At 39.3% G+C, this 23867-nt stretch overlaps 1 long non-coding RNA gene and 1 other non-coding gene across 2 annotated transcripts; both read left to right on the top strand.

The window, feature by feature from the left end:
- Positions 1-299: 299 nt before the first annotated feature.
- On the top strand, positions 300-448 carry LOC116415591 (U12 minor spliceosomal RNA). The gene has a single exon (XR_004226218.1). It is a non-coding gene; the product is annotated as a U12 minor spliceosomal RNA (small nuclear RNA).
- Positions 449-7613: 7165 nt separating this feature from the next.
- Positions 7614-9396, top strand: LOC147657407 (uncharacterized). The gene is made up of 2 exons (XR_015292473.1): positions 7614-7962; positions 8050-9396. It is a non-coding gene; the product is annotated as an uncharacterized LOC147657407 (long non-coding RNA).
- Positions 9397-23867: the final 14471 nt, after the last annotated feature.

The following is a 23867-nucleotide window of genomic DNA, read 5'->3' on the forward strand; positions in this document are numbered from 1 at the left end:
AATATATATTTCGTCGATTGCTGTCTCTAATTAAATTTAATATTAATATGTCTAAAAAGAAGTACGCAAGTTTTATAAAAAAAAAAAAAAAAAGATTCCGTTTCGAGATATCAAAGAATTCGTTAATCTAGTTTGCATATTCATTTATCGCGTAACGATGCGTTAGAACAATTTGAATTTCCCGCCTTTGAATTCTAGTACTTTACGGTATCCAGTAGATGGCAAGTACCTTCTATATTTCTCGCAAGTAAAAAGTGAAGTGTACGAGCACAAAAGCCGGTGAGACGCGAGGTCGAATCGTGCCTTAAACTAATGAGTAAGGAAAATATAGAGCTTTGGTAACGCTTAGCTATGCTAATTATCAAGCGACCATATTTTTGAAGGGGCAAAGGTCGTCCCATGGTAACGCGACTACTTTTTCGCGTGGCCGGGTGAAGCGATCTACCTCGTAAATAAAGAACCAATCGCATTTCAAAGATTAATAAATAAATCACGATTTTTCCGTGTAGGTGTACCATAATACACTCTGTAACTTTCTATTTTTATCGTATCGTAATCGTATTATCGCGAAATAATAATTTCGCGTCTTGGATTTCATCTTATCTCCGAGTCACGTATGAGTCACGTTATTCGCAACGGTACACGCCTCGCTAATCTAAATAAAAACATTCTTACGGGCAAGATACAACTGCTCTTTGCGCTCTTTCTCTCTCTTCCTGTATCTCTCGTTTCGCAACCTATTTTAACATCGTCGTCGCGAAAAGTCATTTTCTTCTGCTAGAATTATTTTCTCTCGAAAATCCCTGCTTACGATCTGTCGAACATTTTTTCCCGTAAAATTAAAAAAAAAAAAAAAGACTAAAATAATCGACGACTCGAAGGAAAAATTTTTAACGCGAGAGGAAGACACATGCATATCCCTGATACACGATTATAGGGGCTGGCCATGCTTTTATCTCGACAACGCGTTTCACGTGTCGCCCCACGTTTGCAAGCAGCTACAACGAGTGTAAGTACGAAAGCTTTGTAACGCAAGCTCGTAAGCTCCATTACGCGTTCGTCAGGGAAATGTCCCTGAAGAGGGCAGACACTTTGCACCGGACCTTTTTCTCAGTCTTCGGTGTTTAATATAATGTAGCCGGCCATTTCTTGCGTTCTTTACGAGTCTACCAGACTTGTCTGGGCTTCTCGTCTTTTTTTTTTTTTTTATGCCTTACAGGGAGAGACAATGAAGAAACTGCGATATATTAAAGTCGGAGCTACGTCGAGTCGACTTAATACAGACTCTATAAATCCACGAGACCGATAACGATTTTACTGAGCTTGGGTTCTAAATTATATTTTGCGTTTACTTCGATAGATCTCTATTGATTCGTTTTTTTCTTCTAGTTTGACACTTACAGAGAAAGATTGGTTCCATATTCGTCCATTTTTCATAACAACGAATTATTTATAAAAAGAATAAATTATTTCGAATTTTTTTTTTTTTTTTTTTTTTTTTTTATAAAATTTCAAACTACTGAGGAAATTGAAACTAGTATACGCGATGTCGTACACACAACTCGTTTCGCTCTTCGTCCCCATCTTCGAGTTTCATTGAATTTTTCAAAAGCATGCGTTCCACGTATCCATTGTTTTTAATGATCTTTTCATACGCGGCTACGAACAGTCGCACGAAGGACAGAAGAGAAACCAGCGACAATAACTATCGAGTGGCGCCCGTATTTTTTTCTCCCCCTCCCCCCCTCCCCCCCACTAAAGATTAAACCCAGCCCGATGGGTGCCTCGGTATTATTGTTCCCCGTCTGTTAAAAAACCGAGCAATTCGAATCCGAACTAATTGCCAACTGACAAAGAGGGAGACTCCAGACGAGTCTCTTTGAACGTTTCGCATGTAAAACTATCAATCGGAACCATCACCGCCAGCGATGCATACACGCTGACTCAAAAGAGAGAGAGAGAGAGAGAGAAATATAAAACGATCGAAACGAAGAAATAAAAAGTTAAAAGTTTACTCGTTTTATTACGAAAGTGATAAGAGAAAACAGAAATCTGCCTCAGTCGTATGCCAACTGTCGTTTCATAATTAATCCCATCATGTGTTTTTATCATTTGCACGTATAGAGAGATAAGCAGCTGGTGAGATTTATACGTGACGGTATTTCCGGACGATATCGGCCACGATCGATAATAATTTCACGTGCGCAATCTCGATCTTTATGGTTGGCCGGTGCATTACCATTCCACGCAACGCTATCATCCCCTGAAATTTCCATTCTAGGGTCCTAAGAGGCATCGAATAGCCGGAATCCTCGTGTCGAGCAGAGATCTCTCTCTCTCTCTCTCTCTCTCTAACAAAAATTCGAATGATACAAAAGATGTTTAGAATGAGAAAATTCAAATTCTCGAAACGTATCGTGTCGTTGGAGGATAGAAATCGCCGCTCGTTCGTTTCATTTCGTTTCAGGCGGAACGAGGAGAATCCGTCGTTGAAACGATGTTACTCTGGGGGTAGCGAGGATGCAAGTGCAGCAAACCACGAGTGCAATCTTTTCTGGCTGGCGGTTTACCACTCCGGCAGAATCTCGCAGCGTGCAGACTCTTTCGCATGCATTATGCATGTATATTCATACGGGAGTTCATACGAGAGGGTGCAAAGAGCGAGGTTAGAAGGGGGTGTTGCGAGATCACTGATTGGACGAGATATACACACGCTCTCCCTTCTCTCTCTCTCTCTCTCTTCCTGTTACGCGTGCACAATTCAAGAGAGAGGGAGAGAGAAACGCTGACTGGACGTTTTATGAAAGCACGAGAAAATGAAGGTTTAGACGAATGATAGCGTAGCCGAGACAAATAAATCATCGAATGTAGATTCGAATTGTCGATGGGGAATGGAAAATACGGAAGGATCGTTCCGTATTAAATTTTACTACAACTCGAATCAGGATTGTTTATTAATCCTTTGCGCTCCAACGGTGACTCTTCGCCATTACTTGGATTGATGCAGCAACGACAATATTTATTTATGTTTGATTTTTTTAAAAATTCGTGAATAGATTCCTAAGCTCTTTAAGTATTATCTTATAAAGTGTAGAATAATATACATTCGTGGCGATATATTATTTTCAAAATTTTCATATTTATTTTCTGAGTTTTGTAAGCATGGATTACTGTAACGAAATTAACGAAATGCTTCCTATTCGTTAAGAAATTGACGATAAAACGAAAGAAAATAGAGTAAGAGAAGGAGAAAAATAAGAATAATAGACCGTGAATGTGAGAACAAGTTATTGGGATGTTTTTCGTTATTAAATAATGAAATTATTTCTATTCGTTAAGAAATTGATAATAGAGAGAAGGAGAATAGTGATAAAAATAGAGATAAGAAGATGAAAAATAAGAATAACAGACAATAAATGAGAGCACGCTATTAAGATCGTAAGATTTGTAACGATGTTTTATCGTGATAAACAAACCGAGGATGCATTTTAGTAATTACTTTATTATCAAAATCATCACGCAACAATATAGATTTTTAATATTCAACAATTTAATATTCAAAAAAATTATCTTCCTTTATATGCAAAGATAGATAATAAACATTAAAACGTAAGCAAGGGTTAATCTCTTAAGATCTTCGAAATTCGTGCAAACGTCGAGAGAAATAGAATGAAAAAAAAAAAAGTGGAACTTCAACATCAAACGAATAAAATCGAATCGCCCCGAGCGATTATCCGATTATTCCAAAAAAAAAAAAAAAATAATCATCGAGTTGGATTTTTCTTCGAAAGAAAATGCGAAGATACCGTGGCATACCGGCAGAAATCGTGAAACTTCGTCGAAACGCGGCCCAAAAAGAAAAAAAAAAAAAAAGTATTCTCGTTGGCTGAAAAGAAAGAAAGGAAAAAAAAAAAAAATCTCTTCTCGAGGGGGAAGATTATCTCGTTGGAGAAGCGGCGAGCGAGCCACTTCGGTGGTAATCTTACAATTACAGGCATCTGGAATCGGGCGGACGAAACGGGGCAATTAGGCTCGCCGATCCGCGGGGAGGGAAAAACAGAGGCGGGTTCGTGCAGGCATGCGAAGGAAAGAGAATCGTGCACGCGTGCCCGCCACGATTGGATAAGTGCATTCCTCTACGGTGTCCCTGTGAATAACGGCCGAGCCACTTTCACATTATCGTGCGAGAACGGTGCAAAGCCTCCTCGCGAGTGTCCTTTAGCCACTCTGCGTTCGCACACAATTGCGACACAAAATTCCATCCGGAATTCAATCCGCCAACGATCCTTGAATACCGCGAAGGATCATCCCGATTATCACCGACTGGTTAACAGATGCTAAAAATTCGGACTGCTTCGAAATCGATCAAATATTTACGGAATGTTTAAATAACATAATTCGAACGATTCGAACGAGCTAAATTTATTTTTTTCCAGGTAAATTTGCTGTTTGAAATTTAATAATCCGTAGGTGTGGAAGTATAAATCGTGCGCGAATTAATTTTCTCCCGATCGATTTAAATATGCGCGCGAGATGAATATTTATGTACGAGAAATAATTTTTAAATACTTTTGCGTGTGAATTTCCATTTTCAACGATCGGATTATTGTTCTAAAGTGTTGGTAGAATGATCGATTAAAGTCGATTAAAGCTTGTTCTTTGGAAATTCGGCAAATGGAATAAATTTTCACACAGTTTCGAATCAACTTCAATACGTATGTATATATATGTATACATTGACTATACGAATGAATATTTATGAAGAAATTAATTACGAAAAACATCCATCAATGAATTATTTAATCTCATTACGATTAACGAAACAACACTCGTCTCGTGTTATTACAGAAATAAAATTTACTTTCCTCTTCGTAACGATCGTTAAACACCTCAAAATTATTTTTCTCCTTGCGTATCGTTTCTTCTTATTGATTCTTGGTTTTTTCTATTCTCTTTTAGATAGAACTAGAAGCCGCAACAGAGAAAATAGTTGCACTGCGAGAGAAAATTGGAACTCGCGACTATTACAAAAATAAAAATTGTTCAATTTAAATCATTTATCCTTAACCGATATTCGTTAATTAAGGATAAATTAATTCATAAATTAATAATGAAATATCGCCGGAAATTTAATTTGCAATAACTTCATATTGGAATATGAATATTTCCAATTATTACGTATTGTTTATTACTCGATTAAGCAATTTTGCTCGATCAATGTATCAACATTAAAATTGCATCAAGAGATACAATATTGTAATAATCTCTAATATCCATATTTTTAAGAATAAAAATTATAATAATTAGTCAGAATATAGGAAGAATAGTTGAAAAGGAAGGAAACTTTTATAAATCGGGATACACGAGAGTCTCCTCTTTTTTTAAACTTTCATCCTTTGCGCGAATAAATTCCTCGAAACTTTTCGATCTATAAGTACAACTTATGCTGCTGTGTCCGAATGAAATGTCTCACCTTGGAGCAACACTATCCTCTTCAAAAATTCTTCGTAACTCTTGTAAAAAAAAATAAAGAAAAGAAAAAAGAAAAAACGAACTCGATCAACGGATCATCATTCACTTTCCCTCGTGTGTTTCCTCCCAGCAGGGTGCGACACCCTCCCTAAAACCTGCTCAGAAACGTATTAGTAGTGACAAATGAGTTAGAGAGAGAGAATACTGTCGTATTTCAATGTTTCTATCACACACGTCTCCTGATCGTTGTATACGAGCTGTATCGGAATAGAAGGCGAGGGTAGGGGCGAAACAACAACCCTTACACCGTCAACCAGTCAGCTTTCCATTCGTATCCAGGTGGTGGGACTCGATGATCCCCAACGGTACGCGTTGCTGTCGCGTTGCACCCCATGCAACTTGTACCCTACGCAACAGAGTCTCCCTCTCTCTTTCGTTTTCGAACGATAAACGAGAGCGGCCCTCGATGCGTGGTCGAATTAGCTGCGTTACAACGAACTGCAGTTTGTACGCCGGATATTTGCGCGTGCTTTATCGAGCATCCTCTTTTCGACAATGACGAAATCGATGAAGGTTAAATGGCCTTGCAATGTCCCGCTTTTGAAACTGCACTTCCTATTTATATATATATTTCGACAACAGTTTAGCTGACTCGAGCAAATCTCTTCTTCTTCTTCTTTTTTCCTCCTGTTTGTTGAAAGTACGACAATTTTATTACGCGGCGAAATGGTTCGAATTTTCGTGGTCGATAAAATTCGTCCGATTCCTGTTTTATCGATCGATCTCTATCCGCGATGCGGTGGGAGATGCTCGAATTCGGTTCGCCGTGTCGCAAGCGCGTTTAATTACGAGTGCAGCCACTGGCGGCGATCCTTTCTTCGCGGAGATGTTAATAATCTAAATGGAGAGAGGTGAGCCGAGGGGAGCATCCATATTTCCGCATAAGCCAATGACAAAGAAGAACGCTTTGACGGTTAAATTAAAGCGCCAAACTTCCCTCCTTATCGCGACGTCTTGCGCATGTCACGACTCTGCTGTCGACAAAGGAATATTGCGAACAGGATACGCGGCTGGTATTACGTGACTTAGCTCGTTTCCTCCGTGCAAGGCTTCGCGTTTTTACGATCTTTCTTTCGTCTTTTGACGGGCGAAGCTTTAAAGCTGGGTTCGAGAACGTTAATTTTTTGATTTGCGCGCGTTAACTCGAGGATATTTTCTATTACATTTAAAACGAATCAAAAGATCCAATTATTAGAGTTAACTCTCGCACGATGCAGAGTCATTTTGATGCCTGTTTCGTGTTTTAAAGTGTTATAAGTAGATAATGGTCGAATTAGCTTCAACAAGTTAACTAGAGAATTATCGATTGTTTCGAAGCGATACATTCGAATTCGAATCTGGCAGAGAAGAATTTTATTTCAATTTTTTCAACGTAATAAATATTATTATACACGTTTATGATATTTCGAACTCTCTTTCTCAAACTTTTCCAAAGAAAAAAATTCTTTGCTGTTATACCTTCTGCGACGAATTAAAAAAGAAATGTATATTTTAAAAAAATTCTCAAAATCGTATATATATTAAGAACCAAAAAAGAATTAATCATTTCCAATACACGATAAGTAATCTTATTAATACGAGAAAACGAAAGAAAAAAGAAAGAAAAAAAACTACACTTTCCAAGAGAAATCTATTTCTCCCTCCTCGACATAGGAAACAAGTATCGTTAAACAAATTTCTCACCGCGAGAAGCCAAGATTTATCTTTCCGCGAGCAAAGCGAACCGCATACGCCCCCTGTTTTATGAACTTTCTTCGTTTGATCTAGCGTTTGAAAAGAAAGCGCGAGAGTGAGAGGGAATGCTTGCAAGCAACCGGTTCGAGGACGAAGTGCGACACGGTGGTTTACGGCTCGATCCCCAACCTTTACGACGACGGGTCAATGGATAGGTGCAACTGTAGACAGAGAGTGCCGGAAATGTGTTCGCCATGCATGACACGCATCATAGATAAGGGACACGCATCGACGACCGCGTTCGTGCGCGAGTTTACAAACCGTTAAAAGCGCCGCTCTACGGTGTTCGCGTATCTGTATGAAGGAGAGAGAGAGGGAGAGAGGGGAAAAAAAGGAATTCGCGTGATCCCTTTTGGCGTGCGACGATCGCCCTACCAGCTTTTAACCAAATTGTGGGTTTGACGATTTGACACAGAGGGCGCCACGTATCAATTACCGTGTGTTAGAGCAACTAACCTAGAAATTGATGAAAGGAATTTGTGAAACGAAAAATATTTCAAATAAACGTGTCTGCATATTCGGTCAATTTTGTTCTTTTCCTTTTTTTAAGGGAAATTATTGAAATATCTTCTGAACTAATTCCGAAGCATGGATTAATATTTTTATGAGAAGAAACCAAACTTGAGTTTCGAACAAAAGAAAGAAAGAAATTATTAACGCCGATCTCCTACAATTCTTTAGAAGAGGAAAAATTCGGTAATACGCGATACGAGTATACGATTGAATAGTTTCACCGGTCGCGGCAAGAGAGTTTTTATTAACGAGTCGAATTAAATTTCACAGAGACGATCAAGCCTAATGATCGAGGCGCCGTAAAAAGCGCGCGTATCACGGGTGGGATAAATTGCAGCCTCGCCTTTTGTTCCACGAAAATCGACTCGATAATACGAGCCATCGCGACCCTTCCAAAAATTCGGCAAAGCAATATCGCCAGGACCAAAGGGAAATCGAGAGAGAGAGAGAGAGAGAGAGGAGCGAGAGAAAGATATATATATAAATTTCGACAAAAATTCAGTCGCGAGAGAGAGAGAAAGAGAATAAGAGAGAGACAGGCGGAGAGCTGGTATGCAACATTTTCCACGGGTGGATGGAAACAACAACGATGGTATCTCTTTGACGTGTGCTCCCCTTCCCGCGAACTCGTCAAATGAAATTCCATTCTGGCAAGCATCATCCTGGCCAGAGACACATTTGCGAAAAAGACTAGGAGGGAGAGCTAAGCCTATGAGGTCACCTCCTATTCCTTCGCCTCTCCTCGCGTTTCCTGGCAAATTTATTCATCCACCCTCTAGCGAGCACCCGCTCGAAAAGACAGACGTGTACCTTTCTTTTATTCCCCCGACTCTCAGTCTTTGTTTGAGCGAAAAAAACGAGCGAAAAGAGGTCTCAAACTTTGAAGGTTTTCCCTCGCTTTTTTTTCAAAGCGAGCGAAGAAAATTAATTTTTCAATTTTAAAGAATTGCACGCTTCTTTCGCTATCTTCGTCCAATGAATCGAATTGGAATTTTCGAGTCGAGTATTTAAACTCCAAACGATGTAGCAAGAGTTCCAAAAGTGGCCACTCTTCGAGGAGAGGGAAGGCATAGAGAGAGAGAGAGAGAGATCCTCCTCGCATCCGTTCTCCCAAGCATTTAATTGCGAATTGCCGTCTAGGCCCTTAATGGACCGTCCACACCGTGGACAACGATCGCGAGCAGAGGGACACTTGTGTTAACAGGAAAGAGGAGGAGGAGGAGGAATAGGTGGTGTGTATCATCGAGACGAAAGGACGGTTACCCGCACCGAGTAAGAAACAATTGAGCGCTGGTGTGACGAGGAAAGAAATTGGAATGGTGCTGCGATACGTCCCGTTAATTGTCCACGAAAAAACAGTTCGATGCAATTTCCAAGCTCTCACGGACAAATTTCGTTTCGCAGCGGAGAAAACTTATTTCCAATATCGCCGATATTGGAGCCCAAGTTAAGCAATTTTACGCTCATCATTCTCGAGGATATATATATATATATCTGTTCTTTCATATATCTGTGATGGATTACACGAGACGATAGGAAAGGATATATAGCTATAGCGTTCGGATAGTGGAGTCTTTTCTTCCAAATTTATAATAAATCGTGTTAGATCGTTTTATACTCTCTTCGAGTCATTTTAAAAACCGTTCGTTTCCGTGAAAAATAAGCATGACTCGGCAAAGAGAGAAAACGTGCAATTTCGCTTTCGAACGATACTCGAAGTACAGCATAGTTGAAAAGTGATTTGTAACTTTTAGAGTGGAGAGTTTTATCGCCGAGAGTAAAAAAGGTAAGTGAAAAATAGCGGACATACGACGAGCCACCAGGACGACGAAATAGAAACGTTCGACACGAAATTTACACTGGTCCAATGCCTATCCGGCATGACGATCGATTAAACGTCAACGCGAACGTGATGAGTGATAAATACCCAGTCGACCGACGACGATTCGATTGAATGTTTAATGCTGTCGCGAACTTACATGCTACATTACCGCAATTATCGCATGAATTTCCGAATACTTTATACCCGTTCAATCGCTTAAGAGGATACTTGAAATTTCGTGCCATTCGATCCTTGCGCTCGAATTTTATTCTCTTGTTACATATACCTTTCACGTGTAAAAATGATTGGCGAAAGAAAGAGCACGAGATGAAGCGTGTGAGAAAATTTTCAAAGATTCAGATTTAAACTTTCCTAATTACGAGATCTTGTTTCTGCGACGAAAAGGAAAAGATCAGAGAATTTCGATTCTAAACGCGTTACAAAGATTCGTCGTGGTACGTGGAATTGGAAAAGTCTCGTCAATAATTCGTACGAATCGCGGTTCACTCGACGAATAAACGAATTTCCACCACCACTCGTCTAAATTTAATTCCCAATTCTTTTTTTTTTTTTTTTTTATTCAAAAATTTCAATCTCGATTTCCCCGATTTAAGCCGTTTATCACGATTCATCGTCCGTAAGAGGCAAGAGTTTCTGGCACGCGTTTTGCCCACCACCACCACCACCACCGTGTGCCGTGGAACGAAGCCACCGACACCGCGAATATAATCGACGAACGAGGCTTGATACGACGCCAGCCACCAGCACGAAGACGTGGCGTATCGTCGCGCAAGAAAGAGGCGGTGGAGAGGAGGGGAGGATTGCTTTATCAACGACATAATTATGCCGTAACTCCCAGCGGTGGAGGAGGGATTGGATAGACTTGCCAAGATATTCGAAGTTTCATTAGCCCCTAATCAAGCTTTCTCGCCGCCATACTGGCTACGAGAAGGAGACCCAGACTTCGTGCTCTGCTATCATGAATTTTGCATTTTAGCGATAACGGGTATAATGAACACCGCCGTCTACATCTCTGATCGCTACGCTCCGGTCTGCCGTGGTACAGCTCGAACGATCGAGTTTAACACTAAACCTACCGACATTTCGTGTATACCTATCATGAGCGGTCGAATGCAAAAAGAAAAAACATTTGTATCTTAATGTAGAAAGAGATTTTAGCTAATTGGATTCGTCAAGTAAACGATACAGAAAGTTGTGAATATTGAAAAATGGGTTGTATCTACGTTATAGAAAAAGTCAATATACAGCGATACAGCAACTTTGTATACAAGAAATTCTAAACGAAATTTCAAAAACGGCCATTTCAAAGCTGTGTCGCGTTTAAAGGTATTCGATTTTGTATGTTTTCTTTCTAAGATAGATCTGTGTGGTTGCAGCTTCGAGAGACAAGTTTCGCATTGTTCGTTCGGGAAAAATGATTGCGGATTGAAAATAATTCTTCGTTATTGTTGTCGTATCAATGTATTTCTTATCTATCTTGGATAGTTTGGAAAAATTAAAATTTGCCTAAAAGAATTTATTTCGGAATTTCGGAGGGGAGGGGGGTGAAAAATGGTGTTAATAAAGAGGGGAAACGCCATTTCCTTATCGTTTTTTATCGCACGACTTTCTCATTTCCTTCGCATCGGAATCGGATGCCATAATTCTGAGCCCGGGAGACTGTAAAATCAATAGGCGAAAATTCGAGAGTGGCAGGCGAGAGTGGTTTGCACAGTTTCGCCTGTGTAACCCGCGGAATTTGAACGGATGTTGAAACTCGAAGGAAATTCGTTGGTGCATTAGGATAGCCTTCTGTCGTCGTTTTCGATCCCAAAATTCGATCCCATCGAGGATAACTCTCGTCTCGAGCGAGCAAATTAAATATTTGGAGGAGGGATCGATCCGAAACGGTTTCAACCACCTTTCTCAACCCGCCGACACGTGCAACAAAGAGCCAATTTCTGAAAAGAACGGTCGCCAATCTCGGAAGAAAGAACGATCTACGAGGGCTCGAAATTAAATCCGACGATAAAGCGAAATTAATTCGCAAGTTTCTCGGACGAGCGATGACGTATCGAGGATAAATCTGTCCGATACATTTGAGGCTGGATGATGGAATTTTGATCAAAAAATATCCCATAAATATTTAATTATATCATTGTACCATTAAATGTTACGTGGCTGAAATGAAACTTGAAAATCTCTTTGAAAAAATAAACTAATATGAATAATAAATGTTCGTTACAAGATTCGTTCGCCTAGAATTCGAGGTTTGGAATAAATAATGATTGTCTCGTATTTTTCATATATATATATCCCACGTTTACTTTAATCTCGTCCCTCGGATGACTCGTTCCCGGTTGATCGAAGGAACCAAGGGCAAAGCGTTTCTTCCTACGAAACTTTCCCAATTTAACAGCAATTCCGCGGTTCACCGACTTTTTAATTTACTCCCTCCTGCACCGCCGTGATAATAACGAATGCCAAGGCATCGAAGATGAATTCCCGTTTTTTATCGGAGAAAGAGGAACGCGATAAATTTTCTTAAAACAGAATGGAATAAATTTGTTTATAAATATTTACAACGATGCAATTATTTCACAACTATCGCGCGCCACTCTCCATGGGAAAAACGGCCTAGTTGCAGCAGTTTCCGCGGAATATAAAAATTGCGAGAGAATTTGCGACGAAACCTAAATATTCGTTCACGCGAACTTCGTTTCGTTTCTTCCACTGCTCCTTCGACTTTTCGTGACAACTTTGAGAGGGCGATTTTTTTAATTAACCGTATTATCTGACTCGTGATGAAGATTTCGGTCCAAACGTGAATAGCACGAGTGGAAGTGAAGATCAGCCAAACTTAAACATCACGAGTGGAATGAATTTTCTCGATCGAAATTTCATCACGATTCTTATAATCTAACGTTGCAAAGTGCCCAACCGCTCGGGAAAGCGAGAATTTCGTGTCGATGAAATTCCGCATCTTTATTAAATCATCAAAGAAGAATCGCAAAATTGTTGCGAGTGGATCGATTCGAGTCGTGTCAACAGACTCGATAATTGTCGATTCGGAACGTTCTTTGATAGAAAGAAAAGTATGGCAGAAATGTGATCGAAATTTCGATCACTTCCGTTTCTCGAATCCGTTCGCGGATAGGAAACATCAATAACTCCTGGCCTGGAGGATTCAAAGAAAGAAGGAGAGCGATTCTAATTCGAGAGATAAGTGGCAGGTTCTAAAATAAACGTGGACACGTACGAAAGGAAGCGAGAGGAGGACGAAATATGCGTCAGACGTATCGGTATGATGCATTTATTCTTAACCCCGATGCGGACGTGATTCTCTTCGAGAGGGTTCAATTTCGAATTCGTTCATTGATTTCCACAGAATTCTGAAAGTGCGAACAGAGTGAGATTTTCGACCGAACATTCGTTCGACTTCGTTTTCCAGAGATATCCAATAAAAACTCGGAGAACTCTCCTTTGAAAGAGATAAACTTATACATTTTTCTCACATATTTCTCTCTGTTGATTGAAAAATAATAAATAAGATATACGGATTTATTTCTGAACGAATTATATTTAATTATACGTAATCTGTTCACAAAACATTTGAAGCGTATCGAAGAAAAATAAAAATAAATTCAGTGAACTTTAAATTCTATAACGCTCCCATTGATTCGCAAAGATGTCACCTTCTAAATATTCGTTTTCCCTTTCCCGCGAAATTTCTCTTTCTCGAATACACATATTCTATAAGAGCGTGGACGGATTCCAATTTTATTAATTTCATTCACGAATTTTTCTTTTTTTCCATCGTTAATTAACCCGTCCCACCGGAAACATGTGCAAGAACACGTGGGAAACAGACGCGTTTACGAGCAGCAACGTTTCGCAACGAGTGGGACACAACTTTTATCTTCCCCTCCCTGCTCCCTCCGTTTCATTTCGTTTAGAGAAAGGCGGTAATTAAAATGATGATCTCGTTCGAAAACGTTGTTTTGCTATTACGAAATTCTTCGTTGGTGGAAAAGAAAAAAATATATATATATATATATATATATTGTCAACCGTACGTGAGTAACTCGAATAACAAAACTCAAAAGTGTTTCTCGGAACGGAATTTCAGAAAAAAAATAAATATATTACACAGAAATTTTTCTTTAAATTTATTTAAATTTAACAAAATTGGTTTATTCTAATAAAGAAGTAAAGATTTTTAATTGTAGAGTGGAACTTGAACAACCCCACTGTGCCATTCGTGCTTCATGTATTTGTTGTGTACAGCACATCCTTTTCTGGTTGGTGAAATTACTAACTAGTTTATCATAGATGGGACTGATTCGCAACCTAGCAGCTCCTGTAATTTTTCAACTGGTATACAAAAAATATCCCATATATATTCGCGCATCGAAAACGTATACTTTTTACTCCGTCTCGAAATTCTTAAAATATTAAGGATTCGAGACGTTTGATTTGATGAAATCGAATTGTTATCCCGAATTAACGCTTCGCGAGAAATTCTCGAATCCACCACGATGGTATATGAAAGCTAAATTAATGAAAACGAGGAACAAAATTAATTCGATCAGGATCGTAATCGTAAAAATTACTCCGAGGAATTAATTGATGAATCGTCGTTTATTCCAACGCATTGTTCCAAGCGGTGTGCTCCGCTTGATACAACCAGCGTCGATCGGCGACAAAAGGATGATAAAAATTGCCCCATTAGCACACAATGGCCTATTCTCGTCGAAGATTGGAAAAGGCGTACGACGAGTTAATACGCGCAGTGGAATATCGAGGCGACAATTTTATAATAATAACAATAATAATAATAATAATACTCGATACTCGTATGAGAGATATCTTTGTTCGGGGATGATTTCGACAGAGACAACTCCTCTGTCGTTAATTGATCGCAATTATCGAAGATCCACCGCGATAATACCGGATCTTACGGGCGATTAGGTGAATGCACCATCGAACGGCCCAGACCCTGGCTCGAGGTCGAGTCGAGATTACGATTACTCGCTGAAATTATCGCTGTTATCGAACCGCTTCTTTGTTCCGAATCGGTTCTTTGCTCCTTCGATTCCGCTGATCTCGAACAATCCCGTTTCGATAAAACCTCCAAACTCTTTGATCCTCTCTAAATACACATACAAAAAAATCGTAAACAGGTATCGCAATCCTATTTTAACTCTCTCGAAAATATTATATCCGATTGTTTATCACTTTTGCTCTACCTCTTTTGTCTTACGAGCAAAATTACAAAAATGTAATAGAAAAGCTCGAAGAGCTTTGCATTGCATTTTAAAGTTTAAAGTTAACAGGAAGCTTACTTATTTTTCCACGATCCATCCGTTTTCAAACTTTTTTCTTTTTATTATAACGCGTTAATCCTGGCCTCGCGTCGATTAATTACACGACACAACTCGGATAGATTCAGTCTTCGCTACACTTCGTGGCGCAAAGAACGGGAGCTAATTTATTAAGGGAACTCCTCTCCTCTCCTTTTCAAAGGAGGGATAATAATTGACAGGTTCGAGGAGGATTGGGAAAAGGATAGGAAATGGGTGGAGGTTCGACGATTCGATAAGATAATTCCATCGAGAGTCGACGGAGGAGGAACAGGTCGCTGTTTACGGTCGCGAAGGGGGGGAGCGGATCGTAAATATTTGACGGGATAATAGAGAAATACGCTCGTGCGCGCTCGTCTTAGACGCTGTTACTCACGGTTACATCATCGCGGTAATTTATTTTTCACCGCATGGAATAAATCGTGCGCCGCGTTCCCAGCGCCACGCTGCGATAAATCGAAGGGAACCGACGCGCGGTGAGATATTTCGCTTGGTTAAAAAAAGAAAGAAAAGAGAAAAGTGAGTACTCGGTAAGTAAGTTGGATCATTATACCCTCGCTTCTTAATCACAGTGGCGTTCGAGTTCGTTTATGCGAACGAGATTTTACGGCGTCGGTGCTCGATCATCCGCGCTTCACCCGGCCATTTATTATCTCGACGATGCTATCGAGCCATCGCCCTTCCACCGACGTCTTTCCGATATTATGTAATTAAGAAATACGTACGTCGTTATCTTTATTGTTTGTAAATTTATTATGTATGTGCATTTGATTTTTCAGAGGAAAATCCTTTTACACGAACTGACGGTATCGGTAATACATGATATATGATCGACTCCCACGAACTTATTTCCTGACAGTATTTCGTGTAAATAGTGCTCCCTTACATTCGCGATTCGAGCTTCGATTTCACGCTTCGGATCATCGACGCTAAAAAGAAAAGAATTGAAAAGAATTTAATTCGTTAATCCCTATAATCTTCTGACGAAGATTTTGGCCCAAACGCGAATAGCACGAGTGAAATGAAAATCGAACATCTGATATTAAATATTGATGAGCATTTTTTGTAATTAAATTTTTTGTTTATAATATACCGTTTATCTTTAGACGTAGTATTATTACATTCTTTAGAACAAAGACATACACTTGAAGACTGTGTTAAAGTATTATTATTAATGAAATATAGTTTTGAAACTGTTATTTATTAAAAAATAATAGATTTATAAAAGCAAAAAGAATTATTGTTTACAAAATCACGTAAAACAAATGATTATATCACATTTATAATTCGGCTCGTATTGCGACTATTTTCGAGCATCACTCTCGTGATACGAGTACGAAATAATAGAGGAAGGGGCTAAAATTAATATTTAAAAGTGAAGCATAAAAGGACGATAACTTATCGAAGCAACTTTATCCCCAACTTCGAGGTGAAATAACGATTGAACAATTTCGATCGAGCAACGACATTCTTTACATTAATTTTTATCGTTATAACAGAAACCTGTTACGTTCGTCGATAAACATTAGAATTCGTGGAAGCAACCGGGCTAGATGTAGTGGATCACGTAATTCCTGCGTCGTCAGGTATCGTGAGAATATACTTCAAATTATCGGCTGCGCGGCATGAAAGGCGACGAGAGGGGGGCAAAATTACGTATCCTTAAACGGAGTTGTTGAAATGTTTCGATGTTGTGATTTACGATCGTGGAAGGAAATAACGAATGGCGCTTGATGAAGCCGCGGAACAATCGACAACGTGTCAGCAAGGGGACGAGATGGCTACGCGTGATCAACGCGATAAATTGTCCGCGGGGATAGGAGCCGATCACGATTTATCGTGGATGGGTGAAACGCGTTAACCGACTTCGAAACGTCCATTCGTTTCGTTTGGATGAGAAATGAAAACGGACGGATGCGTGAACCGGTTACGACGAAAAATCGGCAAGGAGAAAGTGTTTCAATCGAGATCTGATAATAATTGACGAAAGTTAGAAAAATCGCGAGAACCGGTTTTTCCCTATTTTACATGCAAATGACACGTAATTAATAAATATCATTAGAGAATAAGTAGATCCTATCTCGATAAATTATCGGGTATTAATTTTGTGGAAAATATTTTATCGAAAGGAAAAGGAGTTTCCAGGGTTGAAGTAATGTTTGGGATAACAGCTGATGGCGTAACGTGGCCATCCGTGGAAGGCCTCAAAGGCCTCCTCAAAGAGGAGGCTGAAAGGAAGAAACGTTCGTGGAACGCGTGCATGAAAAATGAATCTAATCAACGTTGCGTGGACAAAGGAAGTGGCGAGGAGAGTAGGCATAATGGAGAGACAAGAAGAAACGGGAGAATGGGGGGCGGAAACACGGGAGTTGAAGACAGGTCGGCGACGGTGTACGATTCTTAACCGTAAACCTACCAACAACAATCTCTTGCACCGCGATATTGTTACACCGAGCGGCAAAGAACCGGTGTACACACACGGTTGATCATTATGCGGCGCGTTATGCCGGAACTGGTGTTATTTTTTTTTCCCCCCTTCTTCTTCTTCTTTTCCCCTCTTTTCCTCTTTTTCCTCTTTCCTTCACCGACGAAAGAAACTCTTCCTTCGAGTGTGGGATCACCATGACCCGCGATGCACACCATCGTCGTATATCGCCGTGTCTAATCTCCTCGATACCGTGTATCACTCTTAATTAATTAGTCCCGCCATTCCGCTCTCTTATCCTTGCGTTCTTATAGGAAGTGCGTGGAAAGGAATTTAGAATCGATGCAAGATTAGAATTTCATTAAGATCGAGAAAAGAGGGAATTTCTTTCTTTTTTTTTTTTTTTTTTTTTTTCGTAGCGATAAGTTTGATCTTTATAAATATATTTATAACGCTATAACGGATTATTCACGGTAATCTCTTTTGTTTGCAAAAGAGAAAAAATAAAATAAAAGCTGCAACTTCGTTGTATGTCAATTCGATAATTTAACCCGGGACCATCCGTTAACATCCACGGCAAATACAGACGTATTATTACGTGTACACAAGCCGAGATAGGAGTACCGTGTGTGTATTAAATTCGTTGCCGTTTGCTCGCCAATTAACGATTGCCATTCTACCAGGATGCGCCGGGTCTCTACCGTAATTTCAATTACGCTGGGCGTCGCTTGTTTGATGGCTTTTTGCAGGATACTGGAGCTATCCAGAGAAAGATTAAACAATTGTGCTGCCCGACCCCGGTCTAGAGCTCTTTTTTCCTTTTCCTTTCTTTCTTTTTTTTTTTTTTTTTTTTTTTTCCCCATCGATCGATCGAGCGAGAACACTCGTAAATGCAAGCTTTTTCAGGAGCTATTAATGGATTTTATTATCCGAAATCGACGATAAATAACTTTAATCTAACGAAATTAATATCGAAATTTACATCGATGCAATTTCGACTTTTCACGAAAGGCAATTTAATATAATCGTAACATTTCTCCACGCTGATAACGATATTAAACACAATCCCTTTCTTTTCACTTTTATGAAAAATAATTTAAATTAGAATTGTAAAAATTCCTCTCACGAGATTCACAGAATTCAAACTAAAAGTTGTATTTAAAGTCGGCCTTAAAGATAATTCTCAACATTATTCGTATCTCGTATCAAAATTTACATCGATGCAATTTCAACTTTTCACGAAAAATATAATTTAATTTCGAAATTGTAAAAATTCTTCTCACGAGATTCATAGAATTCAAACCAAAAGTTGTATTTATCGAGGTTCCGTAACGAGGATAGGGCCTCAATAAAGACAATCCTCAACATTACTCATATCGCGATAGGATGCATAATTAGTGAAGCGAAAGGACGATAGCCAGCACGCTGTCGCGACTAATGAACGAATAAAGGTAACACGGGAGATCAAAGCGAGTGAGTCGCGTCGGAGGATTTTCCAGCAAACAAGCTATCGTATTATATCGAACGCTTCTCGTTGAAACGTTCAATTCTCCCAACTACACAATCTTCGATTTAACCTACACGCTTTGAGTACACCAGCTTCGATTCCAACTACGCCCCTCGAACCTATGCAATTATTAACACGAGAAAAAAAATTATTCTCCCCCGCGTGGACAGAAGCCATTTTCATTTTCTCGAAATTCCTTCGATGATAAAATTTATTCAAGAATAATTTATTCTCTTTCTCCGCCCGTCCCTCTCTCACGTCGTCTCTCGTAATCGTTAACTTTCGATAATTTGTACTTATCAACATCGATTCAGTGGAAAATATTGGAAAGGCTGAAACCAGCCGTGAATAAAACTTAAGATTTATCAGGCCGGTACCTATCGCTTGATTATCAATTGATCTAGTCCACAAGTCCCTCTCAAACATTTATCAAGGAAAGGGGGTTATAAAGTCGACCGGTTCGATTATAAATCATCTCCGTGATCCGATCGTGAACATAATAGTTTAGCAACGAGTTTACCAGCGCAGAGAGATCCACGAGAGATGGAGAATACGTTTTATTATGCATCATTAACAACAACTCGGCTCGCGACGGCAACAATTAAGGCGCGGTGCTGTACGATTATTTATCGGCATATAAATATTTCCATAATTCGAGGTAACAGGAGTGCAAGTCGTAATTGGGTCGTAAGTATTAGCTGTCGCGCGGTGCCGCCCTCTCGTTTCATAATATTCTTTCAATTCGACCTTTTTTTTCCCCGCCGCCATAAATCAATCCGGGGAACAGGACAATGTAGTTAAATGCGATTGTAGTAGATTCTACAGATTCAACGAAAATTTGGAGGAAATTTAATTTTGCACGATTGTACTTGGACTTTTGAACCCGCGATGAAATCGCTGCTTTGCTCGGATTGAAGAGTCGTTGAAAATCACGTTGAGGCGACCTACTTTCTTCCGCCTGTTGTAATTTTCGGTGGAACAACGTTGAAAAAAGCGATCGATGGAAAAAGAGAGGATTGAAATCGTGCAAATCTGCAACGAAATACTTATGTATTTTTTTCCCTCGACTCTTTCCAAATCCATTTCTACTCTCGTCCGCCTCTTGAATTTAAACCATATATTTCTTTTTCTCTCGACAATTTCTTTAACGAAACAACAATAACAATAATCTTGATTTCTCAACCTTCGAAAATCCTGAAAATTCGAATATTAGAATCATCAATGATTCTCTCAACAATTTCAAATCGAATCATGTATTTTCTTTTGTCTCGATTCCTTCAAAATCCATTTGCACTCCTACTCTCGTTCGCTTCTTGAATTTAAACCATATATTTCTTTTTCTCTCGACAATTTCTTTAACGAAACAACAATAACAATAATCTTGATTTCTCAACCTTCGAAAATCCTGAAAATTCGAATATTACATCATCAATGATTCTCAATAATTCAAATCGAATCATGTATTTTTTTTGTCTCGATTCCTTCAAAATCCATTTGCACTCCTACTCTCGTTCGCTTCTTGAATTTAAACCATATATTTCTTTTTCTCTCGACAATTTCTTTAACGAAACAACAATAACAATAATCTTGATTTCTCAACCTTCGAAAATCCTGAAAATTCGAATATTACATCATCAATGATTCTCAATAATTCAAATCGAATCATGTATTTTTTTTGTCTCGATTCCTTCAAAATCCATTTGCACTCTCACTCTCATTCGCCTCTTGAATTTAAACCATATACTTCTTCTTCTCTCGACAATTTCTTTAACGAAACAACAATAACAATAATCTTGATTTTTCAACCTTCGAAAATCCTGAAAATTCGAATATTACATCATCAATGATTCTCAATAATTCAAATCGAATCATGTATTTTCTTTTGTCTCGATTCCTTCAAAATCCATTTGCACTCCTACTCTCGTCCGCTTCTTGAATTTAAACCATATATTTCTTTTTCTCTCGACAATTTCTTTAACGAAACAACAATAACAATAATCTTGATTTCTCAACCTTCGAAAATCCTGAAAATTCGAATATTACATCATCATTGATTCTCTCAACAATTTCAAATCGAATCATGTATTTTCTTTTGTCTCGATTCCTTCAAAATCCATTTGCACTCCTACTCTCGTCCGCTTCTTGAATTTAAACCATATATTTCTTCTTCTCTCGACAATTTCTTTAACGAAACAACAATAACAATAATCTTGATTTTTCAACCTTCGAAAATGCTGAAAATTCGAATATTGCCAACGATTCTCTCAACGATATTTCGAAACGACAAACACTTGGAACTGTCCAAATTGATTTCACGTCTCGCTCAACCCCTCGATACGGCAACGAGGTATGCGTCATTCGCGGTTTATACGTGCATGCACACCGCGCGCTCACACCTGTCGTACGAAGCACGTGTATACACGAGGTGTTTGCACGTGGCTAAATTAACATTCGACGGGCCATGTACCCGCGCAATAATTGACACGCGAGGACACACAGGGGGGAGGAGGAGGAGGATCTGGGACACGATCTTTCTCCCGTGGAGAAAATCTGAAAACCTGTTTACGATACGTTGAACACGTATCGACAGGTGGACGATTATTACGGTTATCGCGCCTCCTCGTTTTCGCGCGGATGGATATCGTAACGCATGGTAACAAACCATCGGTGAGAAACGTGTCCTCGTCCGAGATTAATCGTCGAATTAATATCACTTTGTGACGGAATAATGATAACGTCACGAGATTCATCCTCGAGCGTATTCTTCGAACTTCTTTTCTTTCGAACACGATATTTTAAACATCTTAACCTTGACACGCTGAGTAAATTTAATTACCAGCCAGCAAAGTTTACACTGGAAATTATCAGCCACAAATAGCGGAAACCTTGCAAGTCGCAAGGATGTCGTAAATATTAAAAGTCCATTTTCGAAATCGTAGGAAGTAGTTGGTATAGTATTTTTGATGGTGAAAAATTTGAAAAAAAAAAGAAAAAAGAACAATATTACAATATTGGAATTTTGATACATCCGTTAAAAATCTGCTCGAACAACCGAATCGAAATCTTGGAGAAAGATTGGCGCACAGTTTTGCGCGTGAGTTGCATGACAAAGAAAAAAAAAAAAAAAGAAAAGAAGAAAGAAAGAAAGAAAAAAAATACTTATTGTATTCACCACGCGTAAACTCCGCCTTGTAGCGCGAAGATTGATATGCAAATGTGTCAAGATGCTCGTGGTACCCGAGCTCGCACTCCAATTTCACTTTGCCATGACTCACGATTACGTTACTTTGTACGGACTCGCGATGAGTCATCGGTCGGGATCACCTTTGACCGAAACGTTACGTAGCTCGAAAGCTTCGTTTTAGTATTAAAATGACGAGAGGGAAGGGGAGGGAAGTAGTTTTCGGCCGTAACGGCCGAATAAATAAAGTCGCAAGGGGGGACGATTACACGGGGGAACAGAAAAAGAGAAAAAAGAAAAAAAAAAAGGAGACAAGTGACAAAAACTCGTGATCGCGCAATCGCGAGTTTACGACCGATTTAAGAATTCCTCGAGCGTGGCAAGATCGTAAAAGCTTCGAAGAATAAACTGGAATTATACGTTTCGAGAAATAAACGTGTTGCGCGTTTCATTCACCGACAAAAACACACTTCTCGTCAGGTTCATTTATCACCCGACTTTTTTCACCAGGGAAACACTTTATCGCGTCAAATTTGCATAAATAGGCGCGGGAGGTGTACTTTTTATTCGAAACGCAAAAAAAAAAGTAGTAAAAGTAGAAGAAAGCGACGAGACCTCGTTTCCTCCTCCTATTCGTCGCGTTAGCAATAATAACAAGGGTGAAACGAACAACTTTCACGAAAACGTACCTCGTATCTTCCAATTCTCCGTTATTCCTATAATCGCGTTATTAACCCTTTCGCGACTTCTCCTAAATTTGCTCGAGAAAGATCGTGAGCGGCTCACGATTCGAGTTGCTTTGACGGTGTTTATTGAAAAAAAAAAAAAAAATTCCAGAGAAAGATACTCGACGTGCGATAATCGCTACGATACGCGGCATCTTGCATGCACATCGATTGTCTACTATTCTTATTCCTCATCTTTTTACACTACGTCTCTATTTTCATCCAATTTCCCTTCTCCCTATCGTCAACTTCTCAACGAATAGAAATAATTTCGTTATTTAATAGCGAGAAATAACTCCCTTGAACTAATTCATTTACCGTATATGAAAAGTAATATTTCTATCGCCACTAACAAACGTCGAAAATGTAGTTCGATCACAGTTTAATTTCAGATAAAAAGAATCTAACCATTCGATAGTATGTTATTCTACGCTTTATAAGAGCCTAGGAATCTATTTACGAAGCGATATTTTAAAAAATCAAACATAAACAAATATTGTCGCCGCATCGAACCGTTGGAGCGCAAAGGGTTAATCTTCCAGAGATCGATGCTCTGACGTTTAAAATACGAGCGACTTTTCCGCCGCACCAAAAATGTGCACGGTGCTCGAGAAAGATCGTTTCTTTGACGGTGTTTATGAAAAAAAATTAAATATCGATACTACGTTTCCAAAGAAAGATACTCGATGTGCAATCGTCATATCGTCAACTCATATCATACGATACGTGGCATCTTGTGCAGACCGGCCATACTCGGCCGTAGCATCTCACTGGCATCTTGTGAGGAACGACTATAGTCACTAGTAGTATTTTAGTGACATCTTGTGCAGAGCGATTATAGTCACTCGTAGCACCTCACTGACATCTTGTGCAGAGCGACTATAGTCACTCGTAGCACCTCACTGAAATCTTGTGCAGAGCAACTATAGTCACTCGTAGTATTTTAGTGACATCTTATGCGGAGTGACTATAATCGATTGTAATATTTCAGTGACATTTTATGCAAAGCTCAGTGGCATCTTGTGCAGAGCGATTATAGTCACTCGTAGCACCTCACTGACATCT

Source organism: Apis florea, unplaced genomic scaffold, assembly GCF_048593485.1.
Source record: "Apis florea isolate Af1SG1 unplaced genomic scaffold, ASM4859348v1 contig_3158_pilon, whole genome shotgun sequence".
Taxonomy (NCBI): Eukaryota; Metazoa; Arthropoda; class Insecta; order Hymenoptera; family Apidae; genus Apis; species Apis florea.